General features: G+C 41.8%; 1 protein-coding gene across 1 annotated transcript in view; it reads left to right on the forward strand.

Moving 5' to 3' along the window:
- Positions 1-7,586: 7,586 nt before the first annotated feature.
- LOC140486308 (importin subunit alpha-5) overlaps positions 7,587-17,795 on the forward strand; it is a 65,961-nt gene continuing 55,752 nt past the window's right edge. Inside the window, exon 1 of the mRNA XM_072585277.1 lies at positions 7,587-7,694. The gene's annotated coding sequence lies outside the window, so the exon portion shown is untranslated. The remainder of the gene's footprint in view (positions 7,695-17,795) is intronic.

Here is a 17,795-nt window from a genome sequence, read left to right on the forward strand (position 1 = left end):
CCTTTTTTAACAAAAGAAAGGAGATCCGCATTGGAGAAGAGAGTCTGCTTGGGTCTCCCTCAGAAGTGCTGTGCCGCACTTCCAGACTGACCGTTCTTTCATGGTGCAGAACAAAGGAAGACAAACCAAGACCCTTTTTCACAGCACTCAATTGCTGTATTCTCAAATTTGAAAGTTCTGACAGCCACTTTAACAGTGGCTGTCAAAGGCAAGTACATAAGGTAAGTGCATTCAGATGCTGGAATAGTGTCAGATCGGTGGGTGGATTTATAGGGTGGCAGATGGCAAGGAGGGCAGGTAAATATTGCAGTGTTTAGTGTAGCCAAAGTGTGCAGGAGAAATCTGGTCCAGCAGAGGGTAGATGATGGGTGGAGGGAGAGTGTGGGTCAGGTTGAGCTGAGGGAAAGGAATGATGGTTGGGCCCAGAAGTCTGGGGGTTGGGTCAAGCCTAATCTAGCAGGGGGGAGAGGTGATGGTGATCAGATTGAGCAACAGGGTGGTTACCATGAGGCTGGTTCTGACCCTCCACATGTGTCACAACTGACCAGGTTAGTGTCGGGGAAGAATGGCACCAGTGATCAAAGTGGGTGTTTTAACAGTGGTCAGATCAGTGCCATGGGGCTGTCTGAGGGAGTTAAGTTTGGGGATGAATGCAAATACAGGGCCTGTTTGATAGTTACTCCATAATTAATCTATGGATATCAAAGGGCCAACAAGCGGGGAGGCTACACTGGATCTGGGACTTGGTAATGAACCAAGTCAGGTGTTTGATTTAGTGGTAGTTGAGCATCTTCTGAGAGTGATCACAATTCGGTTACGATTAGTTTAGCGATGGAAGGGGATAGGTATGTGCCACAGGGCAAGAGTTATTGATGGGGCAAGGGCAATTATAATGTGATTTGGCAAGACTTAGGAGGCATAGAATGGGGCAGCAAAATGCAGGAGATGAGGACAGTTGAAATGTTGAGCTGGTTTCAGGAACAGATATTGCGTGCCCTTGACATGTATGTCCCTGTCAGGCAGGGTGGAAGTAATAAGGTAAGGGAACCGTGGTTCACCGAAGAAATTGTATTTCTTGTTAAGCGGAAGAGGGAGACTTGCTTGATGTTGAGACGAGATGGTTCAGATGAGGCAATAAGAAAGTTAGATTAGCTCTGAAGGATTTAAAGAGTTAAGAGGAGCAAGGAAGGGACATGAGCAGTCTTTAGCACGTTGAATAAAGGAGAACCCTAAAGCTTTCCATAGGCATGTGAGGAATAAAAGGATGACGAGGGTAGGAATAGGGCCAGTCAAAGACAGAAGTGGGAAGTTGTGTGTGGACCTGGTGGAGATTGGAGAGGTACAAAATGAATATTTTTCATCTGTTTTCACCTCCGGAAAAGGAGAATATTGTAGAGGAGAAGAATGGGATATTAAACTAGAAAGGATTGAGGTTAGTAAGGAGGTGGTGTTATCAATTCTAGAAGGTGTGAAAGTAGATAAGTGCCCTGGGCCAGATAGGATTTATCAGAGGATTCTCTGGAAAGCTGAGGAGATGGCAGGGCCTTTGGCCTTGATCTTTTGAGTCATCGTTGCTCTCTGTTTAGTACCAGAAGACTGGAGGATTGCAAGTGTGCCCATGTTAAAGGGCAGTAGAGATGACCAGGTAATTATAGCGCAAGGCTCACTGGACTGTCATAGGAAAAGTTTTGGAAGGATTATGAGAGGATTTATAATCGCCTCGAAAGCAACAATTTTATTGGAGATGGTCAACATGGTTTTGTCAAGGGCAGGTCATGTCTCACACCTCAGTTTTTTGGGGGTGTTGACCAAGCATGTGGATGAGGGTAGGGCAGTTGACATGGTGTACATGGACTTCAGTAAAGCCTTTTGATAAGGTTCCACATGGTAGGCTTTTGGAGAAAATATGAAGGCAGGGGATTGAGGGTGATTTAGCAGTTTGGATAAGAAACTATCTTTCTGTAAGAAGGCAACGAGTGGTGGTTGATGGAAAATATTCAGCTTGGAGTCCAGTTACTAGTGGTGTGCCACAAGAATTTGTTTTGGGACCACTGTTTTGTCATTTTTATAAATTACTTGGATGCAGGCATAGGTGATGGAAATGATGGCTTGTGATCCTTTGTGTATTTTATGGTCTAATAGTCAAACGGAATTAGGCCTTTTGGCACATTGAGTGTGTTCCACTATTCTATCATGGCTGATATGTTTCTCAACCTCCTCCTCCTGGCTTCTCCATGTAACCTTCGATCCCCTTACTAATCAAACTGTTTTATAAACACTTAGCCTCCACAGCCTACAGCTTAACTACTCTCTTCACTGACATAAGGACAAATTTCCTTATCTCCGTTCTAAATGGCTGTCCTTCACTCTGAGGCCTCTCAGAATTCAGAATGAGATTCCCCCAATCTTGCTAAACTTCATTCAATACTGACCTAGAGTCCTCAACTGTTCTTCATATGACAAGCTCTTCATCCCCTGGATCGTTCTTGCAAACCCTGGACCTTTCTAATGCCAGCACATCCTCCTGAAGCGTCCCCACTTCTTCAACACAACTTCTACCTCCACCTACCTCTGTGGTAACTGCAAATTTAGCCACAATACCCTTGGGTACTTCATCCAGATTGTTAATTTGTAACATGAATAGTTGCAGTACCAAAGCCTGTGGAACTCCTTAGTCACTGGCTGCCATCCAGAAAAAGGCCTTTACAGCCTTCTTTCCAACATCTTCTCAAAGGCCTTTTGGAAGTCCAATAGGAGAGGCAACAACCTAGTGGTATTATCACTATTCTGTTAAGCCAGAGACCCAGGTAATGTTCTAGGGACCTGGGTTTGAATGCTGGTATGACAGATGGTGGAGTTTGAAGGTTCACTTCCAGATGTTTAGTTACCCTACTAGGTAACCTCTTCAGTGGGTTTCAGGCATGAAGCACTGCTGAACATTCCTGCTTTCTATTTATATGTTTGGGTTTCTTTGGGTTGGTGATGTCATTTTCTGTGGTGAAGTCACTTCCTGTTCCTTTTCTCAGGGGGTGGTAGATGGAGTCTAACTCTGTTTGTTGATAGAGTTCCGGTTGAAACTCCAAGTTAGACCCCATCTGCCACCCCCTGAGAAAAGGAACAGAAAGTGACTTCACCACAGGAAATAACATCACCCCAGGAAATGACATCACCAATCCAAAGAAACCCAAACATATAAATAAAAAGCAGGAATTTTCAGCAGTGCTTCGCCTGATACCCACTGAAGATGTTACCTAGTAGAGTGACGAAACATCTGGAAATGAACCTTCAAGCTCAGCGAGCAAATCTACATCCAAACTTTTTATGCATTTCAAGAAATCCAGCACTACCACCTCTGTAATATGGACACTTTTCAAGATGTCACCATCTATTTCCCCACTTTCTATATCTTCTATGTCTTTCTCCACAGTAAACACTGATGCAAAACACTTGTTTAGTATCTCCCCCATCTCTACACACAGGCTGCCTTACTGATCTTTCTCTTCTTAGTTACCCTTTTGTCCTTAACGTATTTATAAAAAAACGTTTGGATTATAATTAACCCTAGTTGCCAAAGCTATCTCATGTCCCCTTTTTTCCCCTTCCTGATTTCCCTCTTCAGTATACTCCTACTTCCTTTATACTCTCAGGATTCACTCGATCTTTCCTGTCTATACTGACATATGCTCCCTTCTCTTTCTTAACCAAAACCTTAATTTCTGTAGTCATCCAGCATTTCTTATATCTACCTGCCTTTCCTTTCACCCTAACAGGAATATACCATCTCTGGATTCTCGTTATCTCATTTCTGAAGCCTTCCCATTTTCCAGCTGCCCTTTACCAACAAATATCTGTCCCCAATCAGCTTTCGAAAGTTCTTGCCTAATACCGTCAAAATTAGCCATCCTTGAATTTAGGACTTCAACTTTTAGATCCGGCCTATCCTGTTCTATCGCTATTTTAAAACTAATAGAATTATGGTCGCTGGCCACAAACTGCTCCCCCACTGACCTCAGTCACCTGCCCTGCCTTATTTCCCAAGAGTAGATCAAGCTTTGTACCTTCTCTAGTAGGTACATCCACATACTGATTCAAAAACTTTTCTTGTACACACTTAACAAATTCCTCTCCATCTAAACCCTTAACACTATGGCAGTCCCAGTCTGTTTTGGAAAGTTAAAATCTCATGCCATAACCACTCCAGTATTCTCAATTTCCTGCTGACTATTAGGGGTCTATAATACAATTCCAATAAGGTGATCATCCCTTTCTTATTTCTCAGTTCCACACCAATAACTTCCCTGGATGTATTCTGAGGAATATCCTCCGAGTACAGCTATAATGCTTATCCCTTATCAAAAACACCTCTTCCCCCTCCTCTCTTGTTCCCCTTTCTATCCTTCCTAAAACATTTCTATCCTGGAACATTAAGTTGGCAGTCCTGCCTGTCCCTGAGCTGTTTCTGTAATTGCTGTGATATCCCAGTCCCATGTTCCTAACTAGTTCCTCTGCCATTTCTTTGTTCCCCATTATTATTTCTCCAACCTCATTGTACCGCTGGAAAATGTTCACTCTTCCCTCTCTTTTGTATGTTTGGCATTGGAAGAGTACAATGTCATGTCTGCCTAAAATTCATGCAGTGGGGTGCAGAAGGATTAAATTTGCTGAGGACCCCATTTCTGGGTATAGGCTAGCCACCTGTATCGATTCGAAACCCACGGACTCCCACAGTTAACCTGGACCATTCACATTCATACCCTGTTTTCCTCTAAAGACTCCATCCCATTTTCAGTTTCTCTGTCTTCATCAAATGTGTTTTGATAAAGCCACCTTCCACAAGGGCTTCAGAAATGTCCATCTTTTTCCTCAACTGAGGGTTTCTTGTTACTATGGTTGACAGGTTCTGTAGCCCTGTTTAACCCATCTCTCTCACTTCTGCCTTCACCCATTCTCTTCCTTTCCAAAACAATGATAAATCCCAAGGTCCTCACTTACCACTCTATATGCCTCTGCATACAAAGGCACCATTTTCATTACCTCGACCAAGACCAGGCATTTATTCCCCTCCCCTCCTTTGTCAGCATTCTGCAGGGCAGGTTGGGCCTCTCCTCCGCCATTCCCACTCCCCTATGGCACCTTCTCATTCAATCATAGAAGCTGTAAAACCTGCTCATTTACCTCCTCCTTCCTCACTATCACAGGTCCCAAACTACCTTCCAGCTGAAGCAGCAATTTACCTGCATTTCATTCCACCTGTTCCCAATGTGGTCTGCAATATATTGGGGAGACAAAACACAGACTGGTGTTCTGCAAAATGATCACTCAATGTTCTGTCCATAAAAATGACAGAGTTTCCAGTTATCTGTCACCTCAAGAAATCACCACGTTCCTATGCCAACATTTCTGTAGTAGCCCCACTTCCAGTGAGCCTCGGCACAAGCTCAGAGTATCTCATTTTCCACTTAGGGACCCTGTAGCATTTAGGACTCAGAAGCCTAATTCAATCCTTCCGTGTTTTTACCCACCCCCACACCCAATCCTTTCATGACCGAGTTATACAGCATGGAAACAGACACTTTGGTCCAACTCATCCATGCCCACCAGATATCCTAAACTGCTGTAGTCCCATTTGCCAGTATATCCCTCCAAACCCTTCCTATTCATATACCCATTCAGGTACCTGCCTCCATCACTTGCTCTGACAGCTCTATCCATGCATGCACTAGCCTCTGCATGAAAAAGTTGCCCCTCAGGTCTCTTCTAAATGTTTCCCCTCTCACCTTGATGCTCTGCCGTCTAGTTTGGGACTCCCCTATTCTTGGAAAAATAGTTCGGCTATTCACCATATCTACGGCACTCATTATTTTATAAACCTCTAGAAGCTGAGCCCTTATTCTTAGATGCTCCACAGTAAAGAAAAACCCCAGTCTATTCAGCCTCTCCCTTTTAGCTCAAACCCTCCAATCACAGCAACATCATTGTAAATCTTTCTGAACCCTTTGAAGTTTAACAATATCTTTCCTATAGAAGGGAGACCATAACTGAACAATATATTCTAAACGTGGCCTAACCAATATCCTGTACAGCTACAACATAACATCCCAACTCCTATACTCAATGCACTGACCAATGAAGGCAAGAGTTCACCACCTGTCTACCTGTGATTCCACTTAAGGAAGTATGCACTTGCGCCTTTTGGTCTCTTTGTTTGGCAAAATTTCTATGGCTGTCGAAATTCTGCCCTGGTTTACCTTTTGAAAATACAACATGTCACATTTATCAAAATTAACCTCCATGTGCCACTTCTCGACTCATTGACCCATCTGATCAAGGTCCCACTGCACTCTGAGATAGCTTTCGTTCTCCACTACACCACCAATTTTTGAATAATCTGTAAATTTACTAACCACAGCTCCTAGATTCACTTATATAAATGACGACGAGCAGTAGACCCATCACTGATCCTTGTGCCACACCAGTGGTCACAGACCCCCCAGTCCAAAGAACAACCCTCCACCACCACCACCACCACCACCACCACCCAATTGTCTCCCACCTTTAAGCCAATTTTGTATCCAATTCTCCCCCTGGATTCCATGTGATCTAACCTTGTTAAACCAGGCTACCATGTGGAATTTTGTTGCTTTTAGCACAGCCAACCCATTCTCAGACTTCTTATCGCATTAAATAGTTTAATTTCAGCACAGCTACTCTCCACTCTCATTACCACTTACTCAGCTTCTCTTCGGTCCTGGCCGACTAACAGTAATCTCCTCGTCTGCGGTCCCCTTTCGTATCACCCTCACTCGGGGCTCCATCTCTACCTTTCCACACAACACTACCCCCAATCCTCGAATCTGATCTTCAGCATAAATATCACGTTTTCTTTGCTGCTGTCAGTTCTGATGAAGAGTCACTAGATTCGAAATGTTAACTCTGCTTTCTCCCCATAGATATTGCCAGACCCGGAGAGTTCCACCAACAGTTTCTGACATTCAGCATCCGCAGTTCTCAATTTTATCTCGAAGAGTGGAAAATGTCTTTTTCAGACTTACAATCTTTCCATTACATCATTTCCAGCCCCATAACAGAAGAGAAATTGTTAAGTTTGAAAATCTGAAAGAAGAACATCAAAAGTCTAGAAATAGAGTCAAATCATCAGAAAACCACTTGTAAAGGAGGCAAATATAGACCGTCACGACAATTGACAGCGTCAGCCGGCATCTCCTCTGTCAGATTTCCCCACCCGTTTCCCCCAAACAGCAGCGAGCCACGCAATACAATATTGCCAACATTTGGTGGTGTTCCCCATCTTATTCAGTGCCGCGTTCATTCATTCATTGTGCTCCTGAGACACTCGAAACAACAGGCATGTAAAGCGCCGGCAGATAACAACTGCTCTTCTGTGGGCACGCCACAGTACTGAGCGTGCGCAGTGGAGGAGGGTTGGAACCCCGTGACCGCGCGAGGCCAGTGGGGAGCATGCGTAGTACGCGTGCGTTGCTGGGACGGGGTGTCATCAGCACGACAGGGTGGTGTCGCGAGTGTGCACTCTGTTACGAGAGTGCACATGCGCAACTGGTAAGTGTCGTGAATATGCGCGTGCGCGGCCGAGTGGCTGTCGGCTTCTGAAAGCACCGGGAGGTGGAAGTGAGTGAGCACGGCTCTGGATAGTAGATATACAGGCGAGATAGTTGGTAAGTCAAAGCTGCTTAAAAACGCCATGGGGCAGATTGGATTGTAAGCACTGGAAGTTGAGCTATATTCAAAGGAAACACTGCTGTGTTACTGAGTGATGTGAGGTGTTAAAATTCCGGCATGGGCCTAAAGTGGGTGGGAGCCACCGGATTGTCATCAATTTAAACTCATTAAATAGCCAGCAAGAATGGTCCTTAATTTAGATATTCGGAAATATTCTAAGGGAGATATAATTTTTTTTATCTTGGCATATTTGTTTTATTGATTTTTTTTTCGCGTTCATTCCCCTAAATGGTAAATTCGCCTTAAATGCATTTCCACTTGTGTTTTTGTTCTGAATTTAATTTAAAGCATTGGCTATAACGTTTCCCATTTCTGAATATAATATGGTATCTAAAAATACAGTGTAATACTTCTAAAATTGCATTGAAGTTGACCTATGATTAGGGACTGATATTATAGTCTATTCTATTATGTACAACTCTGAAGATGAATGATCATCTAGGTATATTTAGTGCTAAGCTTTTTTTTTAAAGTGTTCACACTACATAACTATTAGATTCCATTTACAAGGGGTATAATAGTTTGGGATAGTTTCCAAGTTGTTCAACATCACATTGATTTAATTTCAGGTAAATAATGTTGGGTTTCAGATGGCAAACTGGAGGTCAAAAAGATTTTAGTGTATCTGTTGTCTTAGTGATGACAAGTAACTGAATATGAAGTTGATATAATCAAAGTTTTTTTTTATCCAGGGTCAGAATTTGACCTCATTGGGTCAAATATTCTATACTGTAGATGCACTGTTTTTGTTCTAATCAGAGTATGTTTTATAAAAAGTTTTAGGAAAATTAGGCTACATCTTCCAATAACTAGTATGTTCTAATTTTAATAGTAAAAGTATAAATTACTTGGACTAGTAAGGATGTGCGTTTTCTTGGAAAATTTGTATTACTTAATTTTCATGCTCATTTTTAAGTTAGTTGTCATTGCTGAAGATACTCAAGCTACTTGGAGGTGTGACCAGTACTACATGCCCAAGAAGTTATCAATCAAAGCCTGTGAATTTATTAACAGACGCAATGGAGTTTTTGATGAAAAATAGCAATCTTGATGACAATCTTATGTAAAAGAAAGGATAAACAGTTGGTTTAATATGATTAATTCAGTTTTAAATTGAGTTTCATCATTATGACCCCATGGGTCTTTTAAAGAGAATGCAGAAACATAGAAAATAAGAGCAGGACTAGGATATTCGGCCCTTTGAGTCGAGAGTAGAGTGCTGGAAAAGCACAGCAGGTCAGGCAGCACCCGAGGAGCAAGAGAGTCAATGTTTCAGACAAGAGCCCTTCTTCTCCAGCATCTGCCATCCTCTCTTTCCCCCATTCAGCCCTTTTGAGCCTGTTCCATCATTCAGTGTGATCATGGCTGATCATTCAAATTGATATGCTTTCTCCCTGTACACTTTGGTCCTTTCAGCCCTGAGGACTACAGTTAACTCCTTATGAAAACATTCAGTGTTTTAGCCTCAACTGCTCTCTGTAATGGAGAATTCCACAAGCTCAACACTGAGTGAAGAGATTTCTCCTCATCTCAGCCTTATATGGCCTACCCTTAACTTTGATAAGATTAGATTCTCTACAGTGTGGAAGCAGGCCCTTTGGCCCAACAAGCCCACACTGACCCTCTGAAGAGTAACTCCCCCAGACCCATTTCCCTCTGGCTAATGCACCTAACACTATGGGCAATTTAGCATGGCCAATCCACCTGACCATATCTTTGGACTGTGGGAGGAAACCCACAGGGGGAATGTGCAAACATATCATACAGTCGCCCAAGGTTGGAATCGAAACTGGGTCCCTGGTGCTGAGGCTGCAGTGCTAACCACTGAGCCACTGTGCTGCCCCAACTGTGACCCCTGGTTCTAGACACCCCAGTCATCAGAAACATCCTTCTTGCATTTATCATGTAGTCCTGTTAGAATTTTATAGCTTTTGCAAGATCTCCGCTTGTTCTTTTGATTGCTGGTGAATACAGCCCTAAAAGATAGGGTGTTTCTTTGTGTTGGTCCTGCTATCCAAGGGAACCAGTCTACTAAAGTAATGTTTCAGTCCCTCCAGGACCAAAAGCTCCTTCCTCTGATAGGGAGACTAAAATTGCACATAAGACTCCCATGTGAAGTCTTGCCAGGGACCTGTACAATTGCAGCACAATGTCCCTGCTCCAATACATGAATTTTCTTGCTACAAAGGCCAGTATACCATTTGCTGCTTATACTGCCTGCTGCACCTGCAAGCTTGCTTTCAGTGACTGGTGTATAAGGACACTCTGGTCTCATAGCATGTCCCAATTCCCAATCTATCACCATTCAGTTAATAATCTGCCTTTCTGCTTTTGCTACCAAAGCAGATAACCTTGTATTGACCCACTTTAGATTTAATCTGCTATGCATTTACCCACTGCTCATCTCGTCCAAATTACATGAAAGCATCCCTGCATCCTCCTCCACAGCTCACTGTCTCTCATTCTGTGTCCCTCCTTTCTTTCTTCTTCCCCCCCCACTCCTTTCTTCTTCTTCTTCTTCTTCTTTCCCCCCCCACTCCTTTCTTCTTCTTCTTTCCCCCCCCACTCCTTTCTTCTTCTTCTTTCCCCCCCCCTCCTTTCTTCTTCTTCTTCCCCCCCCCACTCCTTTCTTCTTCTTCTTCCCCCCCCACTCCTTTCTTCTTCTTCTTCCCCCCCCCCCACTCCTTTCTTCTTCTTCTTCCCCCCCCACTCCTTTCTTCTTCTTCTTCCCCCCCCACTCCTTTCTTCTTCTTCTTCCCCCCCCACTCCTTTCTTCTTCTTCTTCCCCCCCCACTCCTTTCTTCTTCTTCTTCCCCCCCCACTCCTTTCTTCTTCTCCCCCTCCACTCCTTTCTTCTGCTTCTTCTCCCCCCCACTCCTTTCTTCTTCTTCTTCTTCTCCTCCCCCCACTCCTTTCTTCTCCTCCCCCCCCCCACTCCTTTCTTCTTCTCCCCCCCCACTCCTTTCTTCTTCTCCCCCCCACTCCTTTCTTCTTCTTCTTCTCCCCCCCCCACTCCTTTCTTCTTCTTCTCCCCCCCCCCCACTCCTTTCTTCTTCTTCTTCTCCCCCCCACTCCTTTCTTCTTCTTCTTCTCCCCCCCCACTCCTTTCTTCTTCTTCTTCTCCCCCCCACTCCTTTCTTCTTCTTCTTCTCCCCCCCACTCCTTTCTTCTTCTTCTTCTCCCCCCCCACTCCTTTCTTCTTCTTCTTCTTCTCCCCCCCCACTCCTTTCTTCTTCTTCTTCTCCCCCCCCCCACTCCTTTCTTCTTCTTCTTCTCCCCCCCCCACTCCTTTCTTCTTCTTCTTCTCCCCCCCCCACTCCTTTCTTCTTCTTCTCCCCCCCACTCCTTTCTTCTTCTTCTTCTTCTTCCCCCCCCACTCCTTTCTTCTTCTTCTTCTTCCCCTCCCCCCCCACTCCTTTCTTCTTCTTCTTCTTCCCCTCCCCCCCCCACTCCTTTCTTCTTCTTCCCCCCTCTTCTTCTTCCCCCCCCCCCCCCCCCCCACACTCCTTTCTTCTTCCCCCCACCCCCCCAGGCTTATAGTTTAACATCTCACTTAAAAAGGCCAATTACATAGCTATTTTATTGCATAATGAAGGAAATGTAGAATTTTAATCTTTTGCAATTATAGTTTTATTGATCAATAGTATGAATGAGAAAAATCAAATCCAGTAGTTTTAAAATTTGAATATTGCTGTAAAGCGGAACTCATCAAGCCGTTTGTCTTTCACTCATCAGGGCAGTTGCAAGCATGTTACGTTTCAAAGGGAGGGATTTATGTTGCCTGAGAAAAGGGTGTTTGTTGTTTGACAAGTTGACTCACCATTGAGTGATGTGGGTGATTAACTACATTCCTGAAATTCATAATGATTTGCATTTTCTGATTGGATCTTGACCAAAATTTTATTGTCTGTTTTCATGTGAACAGATTTCATGAAAGCACTAGCAAATTTGCTGGACAATCTCTGCATAACTGATAGTAAATGAAGTAGTCTACTATGAAAGGGTAGTTGGATTGCATCAGTGGTCAACCTCTGTATTTCCACTCAGCACCAGATTGTGTAGTTTCATGGTTCCTAACCACTTTGCATGCTAAATAAAATTAAGGATTTTTGGACAGTCATTTGAGGAAGGCTTTTTGGGATGTTTTGGTGCCTTGTCAAAGAAACTTCAGCAATGCTGTGCCTGTGATCTTTCACCTGTGGTGATTTGAGGTAATCAGATGCTTTGTGGAGTTCATCAATCAAGATAGATATTCAGGTCTTTGCTCATATTTAAGGTTTTGTTCAGAGAAAGTAGAAGAAGTGTCACCTGCAGATCAGATTTGTTTTAAAGTCCTACTTAATGCAATCTAATTTAACTGAGCATCCTTGAGGAGAGACAAGTTTCTAAATGCTCTTGGGAGGAACAAGAATGTGATTGCACATATGCCATGGTTTTTGCAGCAATACCAGGCCTTTTGCTTGAGGTGTGCTGTCAAGTAAAAGAATGGATTGGCATACTTGGCATAAAAATAATGCCTTAATCATAAAGGAATTGTTAAATTAGAATAAGAAACCTTTTTACTTAGCATGCATTTGAGACATCTTGAGTGCTTCACAGCTAGTGCCTTAGTTTTTGGGTGTAGTCTCTTTTATAGAACCATTCTCCTTTACAAGCAGGAAGAATAACATTTAGTCAATTGTCAGTGCTTCGCAGAGTCTGTTTTATAGGCATGCTCTTTAACTAATTTGTGCACATACAGACTTCTCAAAAAGTGGTAATTGACCATTTTGTGGTGATGTTTGAGTGTTGAACATTTGCCAGGAAACTGGGGGACCTCCTTTTCTTCAAACATTGAAGTGTGTTTTACATCATCAGTCATTTAGTAAAGAAAGAAATATGCAGTCTAATATGAAACTGACCTATGTGTGACAGAAGGTTCAATTCTGGCCTCAGTGATTTGATCTTGGTAGTGTTTCCGGTGTGAATAGACACTTGGCTTCACTGCCCCAATTCTATCAGAGATCAAAAAAAGAACTGCTTTGTTGTTAAGTGACTTGTTTAGAAGTGTTTTTCATAGTATTTTTAAAAATTGGGAATAAGTTTTTGTTCAGTTTTGATTTGCCCAGAGTAGTAAACTTGCTGTACACTTAGTCTGGATTCAGATAGCAAATAAGCAGGTGAATAGAAGAGTTTAGAGTCTTTCTTGATGTGTTTTGTTCATGGGATGAGGGCATCACTGACCAGGTCCTTTTTATTGTCTATCCCTAATTGCCCAGAGGGCTGAGAGTCTGAAGTCACATATAGGCCAGACCAGGTAAAGATGGCAGTTTCCTTCCCTAAAGAACCACAGATTGTTCCTGACAGTTGATTCCTGGTCATTGATAGACCCTTAATTCCAGATTTTTATTGAATTAAAATTCCACCCACTACTGTGGCGGGATTTGATCCTGGGCCCCCAGAACATTACATGGGTCTGTGGATTAACAGTGTTGAAAAATGTGGTAGCATAAGCCCTTCTTCAGGAAAGTTTCGGGCTCATGCCCGAAACGTCGGTCCTCCTGCTCCTCGGATGCTGCCTGGCCTGCTGAGTTTTTCCAGCACCACATTTTTCAACTCTGGTCTTCAGCATCTGCAGTCCTCACTTTCTCCTGTGGATTAACAGTCAGGTGATTATACCACTAGGCCGTTGCCTCCTTTGAACTTCCAGTTGGGTATTGTGCCTTTACAAAAAGCTAAAGATATAGTATTCTTGCTTTTGTACACACAGGGGCAGCAAGACAGTCCAAATCAGACTCACTAACTCTCTGCATATTGCAGCACAATGAAATTAAAGTATTCAATAACCCTCAATTGCCCAGTTGTTCCTAACCAGGCTTTATGCATATTAGATATCAGACGCCAGGTTTATAGTTTAAGCAGAAGTTAACCACTTTATCAATACTGTAATTTTAGAGCAAAGCTAAACAAGGTTATCGAATTAATATCTATTTATTTAACTTTTGTGAGACCTTTTGACAAGGTACGGCATGATCAGTTGTTGAGCAAGGTTAAATCTCTCAGGATCTAGGGAGAGCTAGCCAATTGGATACAAAATTGGTTGACGGTAGGAGATAAAGGGTTGTTTTTCAAACTGGAGGCCTGTGACCAGTGGTGTGCCACAGTGATTGGTGCTGGGTCCACTGTTATTTTTCATTTACATAAATGATTGTGAGGTGAACATAAGTTGTATGTTTAGTAATTTTGCAGATGACACCAAGATTGGTGGTATAGTGGACAGTGAAGAAGGTTATCTGGGAATGAAGTGAGATCTTGATCAACTGGGCCAGTGGGCTGAGGAATGGCAGATGGAGTTTAATTTAGATAAATGTAAGGTGTTGTATTCTAGTAATACAAACCAGGGCAGGACTTGCACGTTCGATGGTGGACTCTGGGGAGTGATATAGAAGAAAGACATGTCTGGGTACAGATTTATAGCTCCTTCAAAAATCGAGCCATGTATAGACAAGTCAGTGAAGAAGGCTTTTGGGATGCTAGCTTTCATCAATCAGAGCATTGAGTATAGGGAGATGGGATGGCTCATTGCAACTGTACAAGGTGTTGGTGAGGCTACATTTGGAGTAGTGTGCAGTTCTGGTTGCTCGATTGTAGAAAGAGTAATTTTAAATTAGAGTGCAGAAAAGACTTGTAGGATACTATCTGGACTGGAACGTTTGAGTTATAAGGAGGGATTGGATATGCTGGGATTTTTTTCACTAGAGTGTAGGAGACTGAGGGGGTGACCATAGAGTTCTATAAAATCATAAGAGGCATAGATAGAGTAAATAGCCAACAGCTTTTCAGCATGGTAGTGGAGTCTAAAACTAGCGGGCTTAGGTTTAGGTGAGAGGAGAGAGATACAAAACGGTCCCAAGTAGTAGTTTTTTTCGGAGGGTTGTGCTTGTCTGGAATGGGCTCCCAGAGGTGGTGGTGGAAACAAATACGATGGTTCTGTTAAAAAGTAGACAGTACATAGGTAGGATAGGTACGGAGGGATATGGAACCAATGCACGCAAATGGGATTAGTTTAAATTGTGAAAACTGGGGAAGTATGGGCAAGTTGGATCAAAAGACCTGTTTCTGTGTTGTAGACCTCTGACTCTATGAATCTATTCAATGTCAAATTTAAACCCAATCATTTCTAATAAGAGCCCCATTCTCTCACTCAGGCACACGGTTAAGCGATAAATTAAGAGTTGTAACTCACTAACTGAAGTAGTTTCATCAATGAGTACTAAGTCTTTAATAAATTCCCTCATTGACGGGCGCATAGGATTATATTTTGCTTGAATTTTGAAAACATCAATCAATGCAAATAGCTTCCAGCAGATTCTGAGAAATATTCAATTATTTCTTATAAACTAGGATTCTTTTCTCAATAAGTTGAAAATTGGATGTGAACTAGAGAGCAACCAAAACTTTTCCCAGCAGCCTTTTATAGCCATATTGCAACCTTACTCAGAAAATAGTCAACACCAGTTCAGTCTTTGGTTTGTTTTTTTAATATTCTCGATTTGACTGGTTGACACTGCCCCCACCCATCCCCCATTGTCCCTTTAACATCCAAGCAGTTGCCAGCTTTTGAGCATAATATTTCAGGGCAGAAATGTCTACAGTGTTGTTAGAATAATCAACTTTGCAATTAGCTTTCCAGACCAGTTTCCAAAGCCAAATAATCAGTTTATCCTTTCCTTTTTTAACAAAAAGCTCAAAGCCTTATCTCTTAAGTTAGAGTTCAATGCTTAACCTCAGCTGCAATTCCAAACCAAAACTGAGAAAAATGAAGAAAAGTAGTGATGGTCCCAACAGTTTAAAAAGCAACTTTTCATAGCTTTCGCTACTTTAGTTTGTGTGTTAAATATTTCCCTGCAGGTTCAGGGGAGGTGACGGATGCAGGTACAGTTACAACATTGTTTTAAAAATCTGGCTAAATACATGAATAACTAGTTTGAAGGGTTATGGGTCAGCGCAGGAAAATGAGACTAGTTTAGTTTTGAACATGATCGGCATAATCTCGGGTCTGTTTCTATGTTGTATGACTGACAATAGGCAATTAAACCCATCATCTATTTCTTCGCAAAATTTGGATAAACTCAGTTTTTATCTTTTTTTTTTCCCTCTTCAGTCCCATAGACCCTTTTTGAAAGGGACATCTTTAGCTAATGTGAGTTCTGAGAAAAGATGCTGTCTGAAACGTTAAACCATCCTTCACTTGAAAACACGGCGTGACTTTACATTGCAGGATTCCCTGTATTTCTTCAGTTTTTTTAAAGAAGTATTTTGTTCTTTGGAGCTTGAAATATTGACATGGACATATTAATTGCCCATTGTAGTTGTATTTCCTGGTTTGTTGCAGTCCCTATACTAGTGCTTATCCTACACTAGTGTTGAGATGGGAAATTTCAAACTACTGACCTCAATATTGAGGGACAAATAATATGTTTGCAAATCAGGGTGTTATATGGTTGGAAGGTGATGGTGTTTCCGTACCACCAATCTTTTTGTTTTTCTCAGCAGAAATCATGAGAAAGGAACGTGATGTTGAAAATCCATGAGTGACACATAAACTGTCCATTAAGAGCCAATGCTTAACTCATTGACTCCGATAACATAGTATATGACAATGCTGTAGTTTTTCTATAAAGAACTTCCAGCTCTTGTTTTCTTGTGGCTCAGTGATCAGATAAGATGCGGTATGCGAGACGTGCTGCAAGCTATTGTCCAGTATAGTCACAACTTAGTACATCTTGAATTGGATTATATTTCAGAGCACTTTATTAATAATAATTGCTCCTGTGCAGTGCTTGAACATGTTGAGTATTCCTCTTAGTAAAATAATTTGTATTGCTATAATTTAATTTTCTAATGTTTGATAAGAAACAATGATCCCACAGACACTTAATGATATTGCACAGATTAAAAAGTAATATCATCCTCATTTCATTAATAGCGCATTTGAGACTGTGTTCATTAGTATCCTGTTTGGGATGTGATTGGCAGTAAATAGTACAATATATCAGAAGCTGCAGCAGCATGTTGTAGCTAACTGATATTGTACTTCAGTGTAAAGAAAATACTCTTTTAATTTTTTTTACAGCTTTAAAGGGGAAAATACGAAACTGAATTCTGGTAATACATATGCTGCTAAGTTTATCACTAATGTGCCTTCTATTTCACATTAGTAATTGAATAAATAAGTTTTTTTTCCTTCTTGACATCGTTCCTTATGCAGAAACAGTTATCTGAACCATTCAGTTACTGTTGGAGTTTTGAATTGAGCTGGTAAAACTTTGACTTTGAAATCTGAATGCAAATTATTCAATTGGAACATAGGTTGCCATTCCAATCCAGGTAGAATTTTAATTTTGGCATCTGATTGCTCCACAAGTTCATTGCATGTAGGAAGTCCTCATTTTAAATTTCCCTTTTTTAAAAAACGTTTTCCTCATTTAAAGTGCCATTCCTCATTTTAATATCCCTTGTATCCTGATTGATTCCTGCTTCATTTTATCAGTGAGATCCCCATTGTGCTACAGGAGTTGGTGCCATGCAGTCAAAGGTCTTTTTTGTAAACAGTTCTTTGCTCAGGTACTGAAGTAAACTTTGCTTTAAACCATTTGTACCTATAATAGAGGAACTTTTTTAGGTTCATAGGAAAAATATTTACTGTATTCGACAGTACTTTAAAGAAATTGAGTCAAAAAACTGGTAAAGACTTCTCTGTAAGCAAGGAGCCACCTTTTCCTCACACAAGCTTTCCATGTCATGCATGACCCAGTAATTCAACTGTGATGTTGGCTTTTTAGGCAAAGGTTATTCTCTGGAATCTAACCTTCCCATGGGAAACCATGCTTCACTTGAAGTCGCAATATTCTGAAAAGTAATCTTGACTTTCAGTGCAAACGGTTTGTAACTACAAAGTACTGGAGAAACTCTACTAGTACCTGTGGGGAGAGAGACGTTTTGATCCAATATGACTATTCTGAAGGTAATTGTAGTTATCCTAATATTCTGTTTCA

This window comes from Chiloscyllium punctatum, chromosome 15 (assembly GCF_047496795.1).
Source record: "Chiloscyllium punctatum isolate Juve2018m chromosome 15, sChiPun1.3, whole genome shotgun sequence".
NCBI lineage: Eukaryota > Metazoa > Chordata > Chondrichthyes > Orectolobiformes > Hemiscylliidae > Chiloscyllium > Chiloscyllium punctatum.